Here is a 14,643-nt window from a genome sequence, read left to right as displayed (position 1 = left end):
CTTGTTTTTATTTTTTTTTCTTGCATTTTCTTTTTAATAACTGTCTTTATAATCTTACTTTGACTAGGGTTTCTATTTCTATTAACAGTAGGTTGGCAAAAAGAAGTCTCTTTGCTGCCTTTTTACTTTCTGCAAATCTGCACAGGAATCCAGTTGCAGACCAGTGTCCCATAGGCAAGAAAAGAATGACAACTTTATCCATATAAGCTAATCACTAAAAATTTTCAAAGGACTTCATAATTTCTGTTACTAATTAAACCTGTCTTTCTTCCTGTATGTCCAGAGACACATCTTTGGAGCCGCCTGCTCCAGATGCACATAATCTGGAAAAGCTGGAAGATCTTAATTGCCTTTCCACAGTGCTATTTTCAGAGCCTCTCTCCAAATACACCCCCACCTAGAGAGGCTGGAGCCACATCTTCAATACCCAAACCTGCAGATATTCATTGGCACAACAAGAATTAGGTTTTTTTTACCTAATATCAACCTATTCTTTTGTGGGCAAAGTCAAACATAATTGCTAAGGGAGTATCTTACAGAGAAAATAATTTTATGTTAGAGAAAATAATTTTTTCATGTGCTGGTAAAATTAAATCACGTCACTGAAGAAAAAAATACTATTTATTGTGTAATTATTATGAGTGAATTTCTATGCCATTTTTCACAATGCAAGAAAAAAATTAGCAGCTCATTAAATATTGTAAAATGATAATTCATTTATATTGTCATTCAATTTAATTAATATTGCATTTATATATTCATATAATATATGTTTGATAAAAACATAATTGTTTTATCAAAATCATTTGTTCAGATGATCAAATGTTCGGGGATCAATTGCTCAGATGATGGTGAGAGATCTTTGAATGACCTAGAACTACAGATTTCTCTAAAGTAAAAATCTAGGAAATCTTAATTTGGATTACTTGATATTACCTAGCTTACCTGTTGTTTTTTGGTTTTTTTAAAAGGAATATAGTTGTAGAAATTGAATAAACTCCATTTTTATTCATTGTTATGTCCAGTAAACAAGGAAATTAATGCTTATGTCACATCATTCCGAAACTGTTCTGTCACATCAGGTGCCCCAAGGCAATCAATCATCATTTTTTTACAAGTTCAGATCTCAGAGAAATTTACTTATTATGAATTTGTCTGCCTTCTAATGGATTTCATTAATCCAGTAATTACTAGATGTAACAGAAAGAAAAGGTTCCATTTGAAGGAGAGGGAGATATTAAAAACTCCTCAAATATGTCCTCACTGTAACACTCTTTTATTACCTTTTGTAAAGCCTGTTCCAGATCATAACACAATTCTTGTTACACAGTTGATCAGTTTCATGAGAAAAACCCAGTTCCACGTGATATAGAAGATTATTCAAATATAAATCACTGGAAAAAGAAACTTGCTGTATCTTTTCTGCCACCAAGGAAGCAATGCAGACTTGACTGGGACTGGGCTGTTGCTCTTTCTGGGCCTCAGTCCTGAAGTGGTTGTCAGCAACTCAGGAATGACACATAGAGTATGTAAAAATCCTGTACATAAAAATATGGAGCTAAGCTGCTCCATATTTCAGGATATCTATTTCCAGACAAGTAAAACAGATGGGAAACACTTGATGGAAAACTTTACTTCAGAGGAATACAATTATGCCAGGTAGAAAGCTGTTTCACAAATTTCCAGATATGTGAAGCTTACAAGTTATCAAAAAGAACTTTAGAGATAGTATTTAGAAAAGAAAATAAAATTAATGTGAAATACTATACTTTGTGTAGAATAGATCTTTGAATAGATGTGCTGTACATAATAAAAGGGGAAAATTTGTATGTGGGTATTGACTAAACAATTGGTAATGGCTCATGACTATTTACAACTTTTATGACATACTATGGGGAATTTTCTTTAACTCAAAATGCAAATGTTTCACCTTGTTTATATTGGCTAGCTGAATAAAGGTTTCAAATGAGGTAAAATAAGTATCTCCATTAAAACTATCCTAATGAAAGTGAATTTGACATTGGAAAGAAAAATTTCAGTATAGTGGAATTATTTTTTCCCCTGTGCTTTACAGTTATGATTCTGCTTTTCATAAATATGGAACTACTAAGATTTACCTGGCTGAAGAGTTCTACTTTCCTCCTTTTTCATATTTTAAGGTGAATGTCTATATCTAGATCCACATCTTGAACTCATATGATTTTATACCTGCCTTCATATCAGCAGGGTTAATTTCAGTTTTCTTCACTGAAGATGAAAGATGAGGTTTTGAGATACCTGGCAGCTTTTCACCCCCATGACAGATGATGCCTTTGCTTCCTTCTTTGACTTGAAACGAAAGGGCAGTACAATATGTACTTTGCAAAAGCTTGCTTAATGCCCTTCTGCCTAGAAAACAAAACCACTGGCATTAAATTTCCTATGTCCTTTTCATACCAGCTTGTTTTACAGAGATTTAGAGGATGATTAGTATCATTAACAGACCTTATTTTTTCAGGGCTTTACTCATTACTGGCCAGGGGTCAATCAAATCATGCATATTAAAGCCAGGTCAAAGTGAGCTATGCTCAGAAGGAGAAAGACCACAGAAAAGCTTCAGCTAACCACTGCCATCAAGTATTAATGTCACAGGTTAATGTATGTGTGACCATATTAGTTCCACATGGGAACCTCAATATCAAAGCCAGGGAATGCACCAGGTGATAAGACTGAAGAATGGTGAGACTTAAAAAAAAGATAATTCTTATGTCTTGACTCACCAGAGTTAATGACAATGAGAGCACAAACTCCCTGTGCCTTTACACTTTACAGCCCTTTCAGAAAGAAAGGAGTAATTTCCACTAAAACAGCAGCATGCAAATATAAATAATAGGAGAATAAAAACATTGACAATCATTACCCTTTAGTTTGCCTTGAAAAGCCACAGTTCCAAGGTGAGATCAGGGCACCAAAGTGTTCAGGGTTTTCTGTGCTTGTTTTATAAGTGCAGAGCTAAAAGCCTAGATAAAGTAAAAATGAGACTGCCAGCATTAAAATGGGATGCAAGATGGGACAGGGGGAAATGAAGGTCAATAGGATTGTCTACTAATAAGACATGAACTTGCATTACTTAGTGATACCCTTGTAATCTGTCAGAAGTAGAAAGCTTAAGGAGTTAGTGAGCAAAGAGAGTCAAGTGGAAATTAAACCAGAGTTTTAGAAATATTTTAAAAAGAAATTAAGAAAAGATTCATAACAGAGCCATTTCAAAAATTAAGATACATAGGCAAGTGAGTATATTTGATAAGGTACATCCAGGGCATATAAGTTACGTTCTTATTTTCAAAGAAGCAACTTATTTTAAGATATGTCATTAACCTATTGGATAGAGTATTCCTCATTTATTTCCTTCTCATTTTTATTTATGCATTTAGAGGACACCTAAATATTTTGTACTAAAATTGAATGTCTAGATTTAAATGTGAATACAGTAGTTTTAATGACGTTTTTTAAATATTAAACAGTAATGAGGGAAGGGCATCAGAGTCTATAAACAGACATTTGGCTAAAGCTTTCATAAAGATGTTCATGTAGCAACAGAAGAAAATATGATATAACTATTTTTGTTTATATTAATTTTAAAATTATATTGGTATATATCCAGATTTAGGCACATTACGTTTTTACCTATAAGTATAGTTTTAGGGTTTGGGATATTTTTCCCTCTTTGAAATCAAGCCACTCCAGTAAACATGAGAGATTGAATTTCTTTTTAGAAATTGAAATATGCCTACAAGCACAGGAAAATGGATATAATACATATCTCTATGGTTAGTTACAAATGCATTTACCTTGTGGGGATTTTTTTGTTTGTTTTATTTGTTTGATTTAGTGAGAAAATTCATCTCCCATCTTCTTCCCAGCTTGGGTCTTTCACATGTTATTTTCTTCAAGGCTGGTCAATACAAATCCCTGATTTACAGAGCCATTCTCAGTAATTTATTTAGATTGCATAAGAAGCCAGTGGCGTCAGAGAAACAGCAAGAGCTGCTCATGTGTTTCTGAGCTGAAATATCACCTGCCAATAAAGCTGTGGCTTCATATAAACTCCACCAACAGATAGTAATTCAGATATACCCTACCAACTTAATTCAGACTTTTTAAGTGAAGGCCATTTAATTGTGAAAACAGCTCCAGAAAAAATTCACAGACTTTGTGGTGTTAGCAAATATTGTCAGTCTGATAATTCTGATATTTTCAGAAGTCTCTCCAGTCACAAGCTGTACTAGCATAGTCTGTGTTTTCTGTTGTAATCTGTGTGTTAGAATCCCTTTTGCAGCTCATGAATGGAGATTAACATGATTTCCAGGCCAAGTCATTGCACTTTATCCTCATAACCTTACGTACATTTAGTCTCACCATGTCCATTCAAATGTGGCAAGTTCTCAAGCAACAGCATGAAAATATTTCCATTTCTGTTGGCCTTTTAATCATATTAACCCCTCCATATGCAGAGGTATCTATAGCACAACAAAGAAGACTCATGTTTAAGTTTGGATTATTTTGAAACTAAGTTGATAAAACATCAACCAATGACTTGGTACTTTTAGGTCATTTTGCAGTAGCAGCAAGGAAATCAGCATCTCTATGAAGATATTTTTGCATTGTCACAGATTGTAGAAGCTGGACCTTAGCATAAACAAGGGACCAAGCTGTCATTTCTTTGCAACTCAACAAAGATAAGACTATCCTTTCAAATTTGAACTGAAGAACATCTGACAAGTGCAATCAGCTCCAACTTTTGTGCTTTGATACACTGAAAGGAATTCAGAGCAAGAGGGGCTTAATGGATTGGAAGGGGTGATGCGTAAGAAAAGCTTAGAAAGATTAAATATGTACAGCTTGACTAACCAACAATTAAGTGGGGGGAGAGGGAGAAGATATATCTCAATGAAATATTGTCAGAAGCAATGAGAAGATAAACACCAAGGGGCAAGAGTAATTATTTAAAAATACAAATGGGATATAGGTAGAAATAATGAGATCAAATTGAGAAAAGGACAATGTAATCTGAATTTGAAGAATGACTTACTGTAAGTGAGAAAGGGTATTTCCACTTTTTTCTCTTGAGAGTATTATACAGTGTGCTTGATCTTCCTCAAAACAATTAAAATGAAATGGGTAAAACACAGGGGACTATATTCTATGTTACTTTTCAGTATTTGCAGGGCTTTGCTTTCTGTCCTAAGAGATCTTTTCTAATTGCAATTATTTTTTTCCCCTAAAAAATTAATAAACAAAAAATCCAAATAAAATGAGAAGTTATGAAATAATAGTTGCTTGGGAATAGGGAGAAAGGTACAAGAAACATTGCGAAAAGAATGAATCAGCTTTGTATTAATTAAATAAATAATGAAAACCATATCAAAAATTTTAAGGCTTTCTAGTCACTTCCAGTGTACTACAAATCTCACGTTTGTATTCATTCAATTATGTGACCCTTCACAGTCCCTTGCAGATCCAGGTTTTTATTAAATCGGGTAGAGAAGCATATTTGAGAAGCATTTTAAGATTTAAAAGAAAAACTTAAATATGTATTGCTTTTAAGTTGGAGAGTATGAATTAAAGGAGAAAGACATATTGCAAAATAGTTGCAGACTTAAATTGGAAGAAATTAATTCAATGATTACGTTAATACATACTAGGTCTACAACCAAGAAAGAAGAAAAGAGAATTTCTAAATTCTTTTTCATGTGGAATTAACAGTAACATGAAAGGAAATGAAAAACTTGTATAACACAGATAGAAAGACACTGCCTAGTTCCTCTACACAAAGGAATGCGTTCTGATAGGCTGAGTGACATTATCTAGTATTTTGAATAGTAATTATCAATAAATTAAAATTCAGTATTTTTATTAAAATTTCTGCTTGTAGTGAGCTTTCTTGCATTGTCATTTTCATTTTTACCCTCAAACAAGGACATTGCTGACTGAATTTCTCTGCTTGAACAGATAAAATAATCACAAGTAAAAAAGCATAACCAATGGGATGTAACATTTCTATGCAACTGAACACCTCTGTGTAAAGTGAAATACTAGCAAGTGACATTACATAATTTATATTTTAGAATACCAGCTATTAATTTTTAATTGCAATTGATAAATTTGGATTAAATATATATAAAATAAGTAACTGGCCAATGTAGATCACCATTCTTTCAATATAGTCCTTCTATATACTTTCTGTGTCCTTATACCATATATTTGAATCAGAAAACTGCATTTACCCTAATAGTATTCACTTTTTAAAATCTATATAAACCTATTGACCTATCTAAATCAGAAAGTTGCTGTCTTCAAAGATGGTCACAAGTTGTCTTTCCTATTTTCTATGCAAATGTGTTAAAAAATTTATCTCTTTTGTTTACTAAATTATTTATTGCTCTAATGCCATACCTGTCCATGAAGTCAAAGAGATAATATGATAATTAAGTGCATAAATTAGGAATAACGAGTAACTTCAGAAACTTGTCATGATAAGTGGACATACATAAGAATAATCTTTTCAGAGGCATGCAAGTTTATGTAATGATCTATAAGAGTGAAATTTATCTAAAAATCAGTCATTTATTTGAAATACTTGCATTTTAAAAGCACAAGCTAGTACAATGGAGTGTAATGCACAGAAGTGCAAGCACACTCATTTTAATCAGGTAATTACTTTGTTCTGTACAATAACACTGTGACAACAAAATCTCAAAATGCTGTTCTGCTTAGAGGATGGCTATAAAAATGTCAGAAAAGATTTTCACTGACATGAAGTGCTTAATTTACAGATACAAAACCAGAGCTTGTATCAATTCCCACAGAAATCCAAGAAATTCAATGAAAACAGTTATGTCAGCTAGGTTACTGAAAAATGTCACTCACACTGTACATAAGTATTGTGAGTTTAAAAAAAAAAAATTGATTACAGAAATCAAACTATCATTATTTGCATCTACATGTTGTTAGAGGCAGCAGATTTAATTAGGTTATCACTTCACTCTTCCTCCAAAAGAGACTTTCAAACACATAAGTCAAACCAAAAGGGTGCTCTGGGGTACTGGTTTTTATTGTCAGGAGAACCAGCAAGAGATGATCAGGGAGTTAAACAAGGTAGCTGGTTCTTTAACATCAATGTCCCTTTTTCTACAGAGGAATGGGAGAGGCAAGAGAAAATGCTTGAATGATATTAAAGTACAAAGAGCAAAAATATATAAATAAGTTTGAATTAATTTATGCCAAACACCACCTCAGGCTAGGCACTAATGAAAACATTCCATTTTGTTCAAGGCACTCAGAGCTGTTGACCAACAGCTGAATTACTGCCATTTCTGCTACCAAGGTCTCTTCACAACTCGGAGCTGAAAGCTCTAATTTCCACTCAGTAGTGCTTGTTCAGGGAGCTGAGGGCTGAAGGAAGGGCTTTTGGGAGTTTCAGCTGTCTGATAATTACCCCTGTGCAGTGACATTGTCATGGTCTCATCACCTCTGCTGTATGTGGCTCTTTGCATGCCTCTCACATTGCCTTTCATATAGCTTTTCAGATAAATTTGGTCCAAAGAGTTGCAGGGAAGTTGTTGGCTGCTTTGTTCTAGTCACAGAATCATAGACTCATAGAGTCATAGAGGAATAGAATCAGAATCGTTAAGGCTGGAAGAGATGCCCAAGTTCATTGAGTCCAACCTTTGACTGAACACTGCCTTGTCAACTAAACCACAGCAAGAGGTGCCACATCCACTCACTCTTGAAGACTTGCAGGGATGACAACTTTACCACTTCCCTGGGCAGCGCATTCCAATGGTTTTCAGTGATAAAATTCTTCCTGATGTACAATCTGAACAGCCCCTGGTGCAGCTTGAGCTAGTTTCCTCTTGTGCTGTCACTTATTACCTGGGAGAAGATTCTGATCCCCACCAGGCTACAAACACTTTTGAGAGATTTATAGAGAGTGATAAGATCTCCCCTGAGCCCCCTTTCTCCAGGATAAACACTCCCAGATCTCTCAGCTTCTCCTCATAGGACTTACTTTGTAGATCCCTCACCAGATGTCCCTTCGTTCTTAATAGGAATTTAAAAGATCATATAATATAACATATATTTGGTTCCAAAAGCCTGCAATATCTCATGCTTTGCATTTTTCAGTGCATGCACCAACCTAAAAGTACTTTGAAAAGTAGCAGACATCTTCTCCACTGTGTATGGTTGCCTAAGTCCCACCTAGTCCTGTTATGTCCCATGAAATTATAATTATTAAATAATTATTTCTAAGTAGTTAAGCTGCCTAGGTTGATCTTAACAGCTACAGTTTTCTTAGAAAGACATGATCAAAACAATTTTATCAGTTTGTAATCATGTATTAAGTTTTCTTCTCATTTGCTTTAATTTTGTCTTGGTTTTTTGGTTAAATTTTAAGTTATCCTTGTGCCACAACATCCTTTACTCCCATAATAGTAATGGTATCCTTAATTGTGGTATCAATTACATTAATATCAATGCAAATGAAAATATAAAACCTGAAAGATGTTTCTTGATTACATAACCTTGATGTATCTCATCCACAATGAAAACAAAATTTGAATATTTACTATATTGTCATCATCGTCATCATCATCATCATCATCACTGATATTATTATCGTTATAACTATTATTCTCTGGCAGAATTTGACACTGTAAAGATCACTCCTTCCCTAATTTTGTACACTTTCTTGAAAGACAAACCTCTTGAAAAACCTAAAAGAAGATTGTCACTGGAGGAAGAGATTGGGAAAAATCATTATTAACCTAACAAATTCATAGGGATTGACAGAAAATCCACAGAGAGATGTTTAGCTCACAGAGCACATGTCTCTTCAAAGCCCAGAGATCTCAGAGGGACAGAGAAACCTCATGCTGTCTCAAGAAAATGGAGGATTTACTTTCAAAGGTGAAATTCCACTTTTTAATTCAAAAGTCATTTCCATGTCAGCATCTGGTGCAGCTCATCAATGATCTTCATTAAACAGAATTTGATTTTAAATTGAGAAAGTATCCCATCTACTAAAATGCTTTCTTTTGGAGAGATTAAGATATTAGAATACAGCATCTTTTAGAATATATCTTAGACTAATGAGTATCCTGTGAAAATTACATTTAAAATTAGTGAGAGGACCTTTTAATATTTAACTACATTACCCTAAAACTATATGCAATAATGTTTTGTGGTGAGAGTTCTGGCCTGCTATCTAACTCTTTTATTTATTTATGCACATATAAAGTAGAGGGTTGATTAAAGAGGGTCCTAACCAATTCCAATTTTTCTTTTAACTGCCATCAGAAGGGTCTTAGACTAAAACTGAAATAAGATCTAAATTAAAATAATTAAAGAAAAAAACTGTCTCTTAAAAATACTATCTTAGTTTAAAGAAATCTATGTCTATAAATAAAATCAATGAATTATTAAATTATATGGCAACTGACCTTTTTAATTTATCAGGGAAAGATAGCAAAATAATCCATAAGTCTTGCATACAAAGCACAGCACTTTTGGGTTTTTTTCCTCTCTCCCTCCTTTAATCTGTCAGGGCACACCTGATAAAACAAAACAAGAACATGTTTGGTTTTTTTCTAATGGAGAAACTTCACTCATTTAATCTAAATTTGGAAGGGTAGTAGATGGAAAGAAAATGGCCAGCACTTCAGCTGCATTCGAATTGCTGTACCTTTTGAATGAGCCTTCTTTACTGTTGTTTATAGAATGTAAACTACATAGAATAATATACATTTATTACTACATGTCAAACTATGAAGAGAACATCTTCAAATTTTGCAGCAATTCAAATGAAAACTCTAACTTGACAGCCATCAGATGCACAGGACAGAAAACTTTGTTTTAAGAATAAGAAGACTATTCATCAAAATAGTCCATTACAAACTAGCTTTCTATGAGGGTTAGATACAAGGCTAAAATTTATAGAACCAGGTCATATAGAAGAGTGCAGGACACATGAAAGTGTCACAAAGTTAGGGAAAAATGATCCAAGAAGCTTGCTTAGTTAGAATTTATATAAAATTCACTTTATTAATAAATACATAATTTTTCTTTAAATAGAATATGCAAAATATATGTTTAATTTCTTCTTTGTTTTATGTTTTTATATTTTTATTTTTTTTTAATAGAGGGAAAAGAAAGGTAATAGCCAGAGATTAGGCAGTAATGATTTAAAGAAATTGTGAGCTTTAGGGAAAAAGAAATGAAAATCAAGAGCCAAAACTACACTTCAACACATTTATAGAATATGATGTAGCTTTGATAATGTCAGGAAACATAAGAACTAAAGGATTGTACCGAACAAGACAAAATCAGATTTGAGTGACAGGCTTATCCTATATGTCCAAGCCTGGCTGTAAAACATACAGTTCATTCTATCCTAGTGAGAACTAAATGAGAAAGGTCAATTCTGAACAAAACTTCATAAAAAAATATCACTGACAGGAAAAATAAATAATGAGAGCTCAACTATCAAGCACTGCTTTCAGAGGAATTACACTTATCTGAAAGTTAGGTGTGATTCAGACAATACAACTTCAACACATAAAACTACATCACCAACTTCAGCTCTTAAAGAACACTGTGCCCCAGAGCTATAAAATCTGTTAATTTGGAGTCTCAGTTTTCAGACAATGTAAAATCCACAAATTTCATTAAATTTACTCATCTCGTAGAGAGAAGTATGAACACAATTTAAAAAGACCAGGTACAATTTGAAAATGGCTGGTCCAAGTCGTCAAACCTATAAGCAGTCCGATTATCCTTCATTATTTCTGTCTCCTTCCAGTTGTATAACATCAAAGAGTGAAAAAAATATTATTGTGGTTCAAATGTTAAGTTTTAAATCTGAGATTGCAATGAACCTCTCCAGAAATGGCTGAAGCTTTGTGATGGATTTAATTCTCTGATATTTCCTATAGCAGAACTAGAGAAAAGGGTGTGTTTTTTCTAGAAAGTGTTGTATTCACCTCTCACAACTCTTTTCATGCAATATTCACCAGGGGATAACCTTTACTCTGCAAATATATTTGTATCACGTTAAACACTTGTCACAGTCTTAAAATCAGATATTTTACATAGCTCTATAAACTTAATGTTCTAGTTATATAAGAAGCTTAAATATGCTGGAAATAAATATTGATTTCTGGAGCTCAGCCACCATAAGGGTGATGGCTGTAAAAGAGTCTCACAGAAGAATAAATAACATTTACTTTTCCCTACATAGACCCTTATTCTAAATTATTGAACAAGTGACATGTTTGAATTAAGCACATAAAAATGTGCATTTTTCTGTTTCAGTCTTTACTATCAGCACTAAAATTTTCTCTAATAGCCCAGATATATGCCAAACAGTAGGATGTGAATATTTGTAGAATATAAAATTGGTTAAACTTTGATTTGCAGAGAAATGGAGATTAGATTATCCAGCTGGAAAAACAATTTGAAGTCCCCTTACATAATTGAAAAACTTAACAAAGCACAAACCAAGACTTTTAAAAGGAAATCCTATCACCCATTCCATAGCAAGTGTAAGGATAGTTATTTTAATAAAGAAGAATTTCCCTGAGGGTGTATTTGACCAGTGGAAGATTACACTATAAATAAATTCCTTCTTTTACACAACTCTTCTTGAAGCATCTTTTTAACATGGGCAGCCAGCAAGGTTTTCCTTACCTGACAGGATATTTCTCATGGTTTTCACTTTGAAGATGAGGGCCAGCCACAGACTAGAAAATGGCATTGGTACCTGGGCAGGAGAAATTTCTCCACTTTAGCTTTTGGCTAAAGTCTCTGATTTCTCTTGCTGCTTTACAGTGTTTTCAGTACCAGTAACTTTTCCTTTGTCTTATGGATACATACTGATGAAAGAAAAGCAAGTGATCTTAGCCCTGACTGAGCAAGCCTTGGAAGAACATGTGGATCCAATATGGACTTCCTTCATTTGGACAAAAGAACTTGATTTTCACTGACCAGCTTCAATTTGCACAAATTTTTGATTCACTGCTTACTTTATTTTTCTCTGTAGTGTAACAGGCATTTCTTCCAGAGCCTAAAGCTGTAAAAAATTTGTGTTCATTGTATGTTCTGCCCCATTTCCTCACCAAAATACCCCAAAACAGGCTGACAGAAGGATACAGCCTCAAACTCAATGCTGTGGATTCAGTAAATACATCCTTCCCTGGAAGGCAGTGGCAGATGAAGGTGTTGCTGTATCCACAGGACAACTGGCTTCTGCTTTCCCCCGGTTTCTTCTGGGTTTCTGCTGGTAGAGTCCAGGAATGTGTTTAAAAGAGATTTTTTTTATATTTTTTTATATATATGAGATTTTTGCATGCTCTGGCACTGTGAGTCTAAGCCCAGTTCATAAACCAGACGACCTATTCAACTTGCATACAGCTCAAGAGCCAAACCCAACAGAAAATGACACCTACAGAGTGTTGGCTATAGACAACGAGCTGAGCAAGGCAGGCAATTAACTGTGACTTCACAAAAGTGGGAATAGGAAATATATTTTCATTTTGGCATCTTTAACAATATTTGAATATCTTTTAAATTACAGTTAAGCACTGTGTGTTCCAGGTGCTTTAGTAGAGAAACAAAAAGGATTGCTTGTTCTGTATTTAAAAGTAATTGATTTTCAAGCTTCCTACCATTATCCATGCTAGAGTCAAAGATTTGCACTGTATAGTATGCAAAGAGGGGCCCTAACTAGTTAGAAGTTCAGAAGGCAGCAGTATACTCTGCTCTAGCTCTGCTTTTCTGGAAGTTCAAAGTAAATCTTATGATTTACTTTATGATTTATATTTATGATTTGAACTTACTGATTATAATAGTAATTTCCAACACTGTTGGACTGCATCAGAATGATAATTGGAGATACTACTTGTTGAAATACATACTTTCTACCAGTGAAGCTCTCATAAAAGACTTGAATTCATGACTTTCCTAATGAGCATGTGTCCATAATGATGCATAATGATAAAGAGTCTTATTAATCAAAGAATTTGCTTATTTTACTGTGCACTTGTAATTACATGTGAGTGATATAACCTGACCTATCTTTCCTATCAAATTTAATGAGCATAATCTTATATTTTGGAAAACAGGCAGAATTAAGTATACATCTTGACTGAGAAAATGAATGAAAGGTGAAACTAGTAGAAGGAAGATTTTAGGAAAGATTTTCCCAACTTTTATAGCCTCTTAGAATCAGGGCTTTTCATTATTTTCTTGTACATTTGATTTTAGTAATGTTTTATGACTAAATCTCCCTGTAGTTAATAACATTAATAATATTTATTAATGAAAATATTTTAAAATTTTTGATCAAGATACATGTTTTTAATTTTTAGTTGAGAAATAGAAATTAGAAATGTCCTCTTTTTATGTCTGTAAAATTTTAAAACAGTTCATCACCCTTTTACCTTAAAATTGAGATGCTGTCATAGTCCCCTGAGATTAAGATGGAACAGTAACAATGTTTAATCAATGGCAAAGGCAATGAGAGGAGTAAGAAATTAATGAAAAAACAATGGAAAATGGCAAGACCATCGAGTTACTTTTTTGAGATTTACTTAGATTTCCCCATATATTATGTCCATATATCATGTTTCAAAATGGATTTAAAAGTATGTGTGAAGGACATCCACCTGCATAAATTCATGTAACTACTCAGTATTTCATAACCTTTTAGCTCATTCCCCAATAACTCCAAAACTGATGCTATTTTACAGCTTATTTAAGTATCAACCATAGCAATCAGTTGTAAAAATTAAATTAACTACTTATCTCTGTTGTGCCCTTTGAAATTCAAGCAGTCAAAGATACAAGATTTAGGAGTATGAAAGACAATTATTCTATGTTATGATTTAATTAAAAATCTAGATTTCAGCAAAAACAGCAAGAAAGCATCATAATTCTTTAATTTCTAATGCATACCTAAAGGAAAATAAAGCTTTCTCTAGAGATTAAAAAATGTGCTGTTGAAGGAAAACTATTTCAAATCATAGGAAATAAGATGGAATTTTCACATGTGCTTCTCAAGTAAGTACCTAGATGTACTTGGTTCTCAAAAAAATATCAAAAAAAATTCAGTGTAACCATAATGATAGAAACTTGATTTAATTTAAGCTTATCCATTCTGAGATATTCATAAGAAATTTTAAAAAATAATCAATAATAATAATTTTCTTTTGAGTTTGGGATAAGTGATTATCTAGAAGACATGAAAACATGGCATAAGAATGAATATTTTTTTTCTTTTGAATATATATCACAATTTTCTATTTTACTGTTATTCTTCCCACTATACAGCTCCTTAGATTAGGAAAAACATTGTGTTCACTTTTTCTCTAATTTTTGAAACACATTTTTTTGAATTGACTGTAATGCCCAATCCTCCCTGTAAAGAAATCATATATTTAAACTAATTACTATCATAGACATTTCAGCCTCTGCTTATTATCAAATTAAATAGGTTATTCTACTACTAGCAGTCATCCTTATGCTGAATAAATTACTAACTCTTATAAGCAGTATTTTCCTTGGTATTCTTCATCTTAAATTCTGAATACTGTGGCTGAATGTCCA

At 33.2% G+C, this 14,643-nt stretch overlaps 1 long non-coding RNA gene across 2 annotated transcripts; it reads right to left on the bottom strand.

Moving 5' to 3' along the window:
* On the bottom strand, positions 1 to 9,593 carry LOC147653257 (uncharacterized). Of its 2 annotated transcripts, none has more exons than XR_015287239.1 (3): positions 7,478 to 7,591; positions 2,900 to 2,999; positions 1 to 2,388 (listed from the first exon to the last, which is right to left on the bottom strand). It is a non-coding gene; the product is annotated as an uncharacterized LOC147653257 (long non-coding RNA). The 2 variants fall into 2 exon arrangements; XR_015287240.1 differs by lacking the exon at positions 7,478 to 7,591 and adding an exon at positions 9,483 to 9,593 and having other exon boundaries at positions 5 to 2,388.
* Between the last annotated feature and the right edge of the window lie 5,050 nt (positions 9,594 to 14,643).

The sequence above is a fragment of the Cyanistes caeruleus genome, chromosome 5, assembly GCF_971803275.1.
Source record: "Cyanistes caeruleus chromosome 5, bCyaCae1.hap1.1, whole genome shotgun sequence".
NCBI classification, from domain to species: domain Eukaryota; kingdom Metazoa; phylum Chordata; class Aves; order Passeriformes; family Paridae; genus Cyanistes; species Cyanistes caeruleus.
This window is presented reverse-complemented; position numbering and strand designations above follow the sequence as displayed.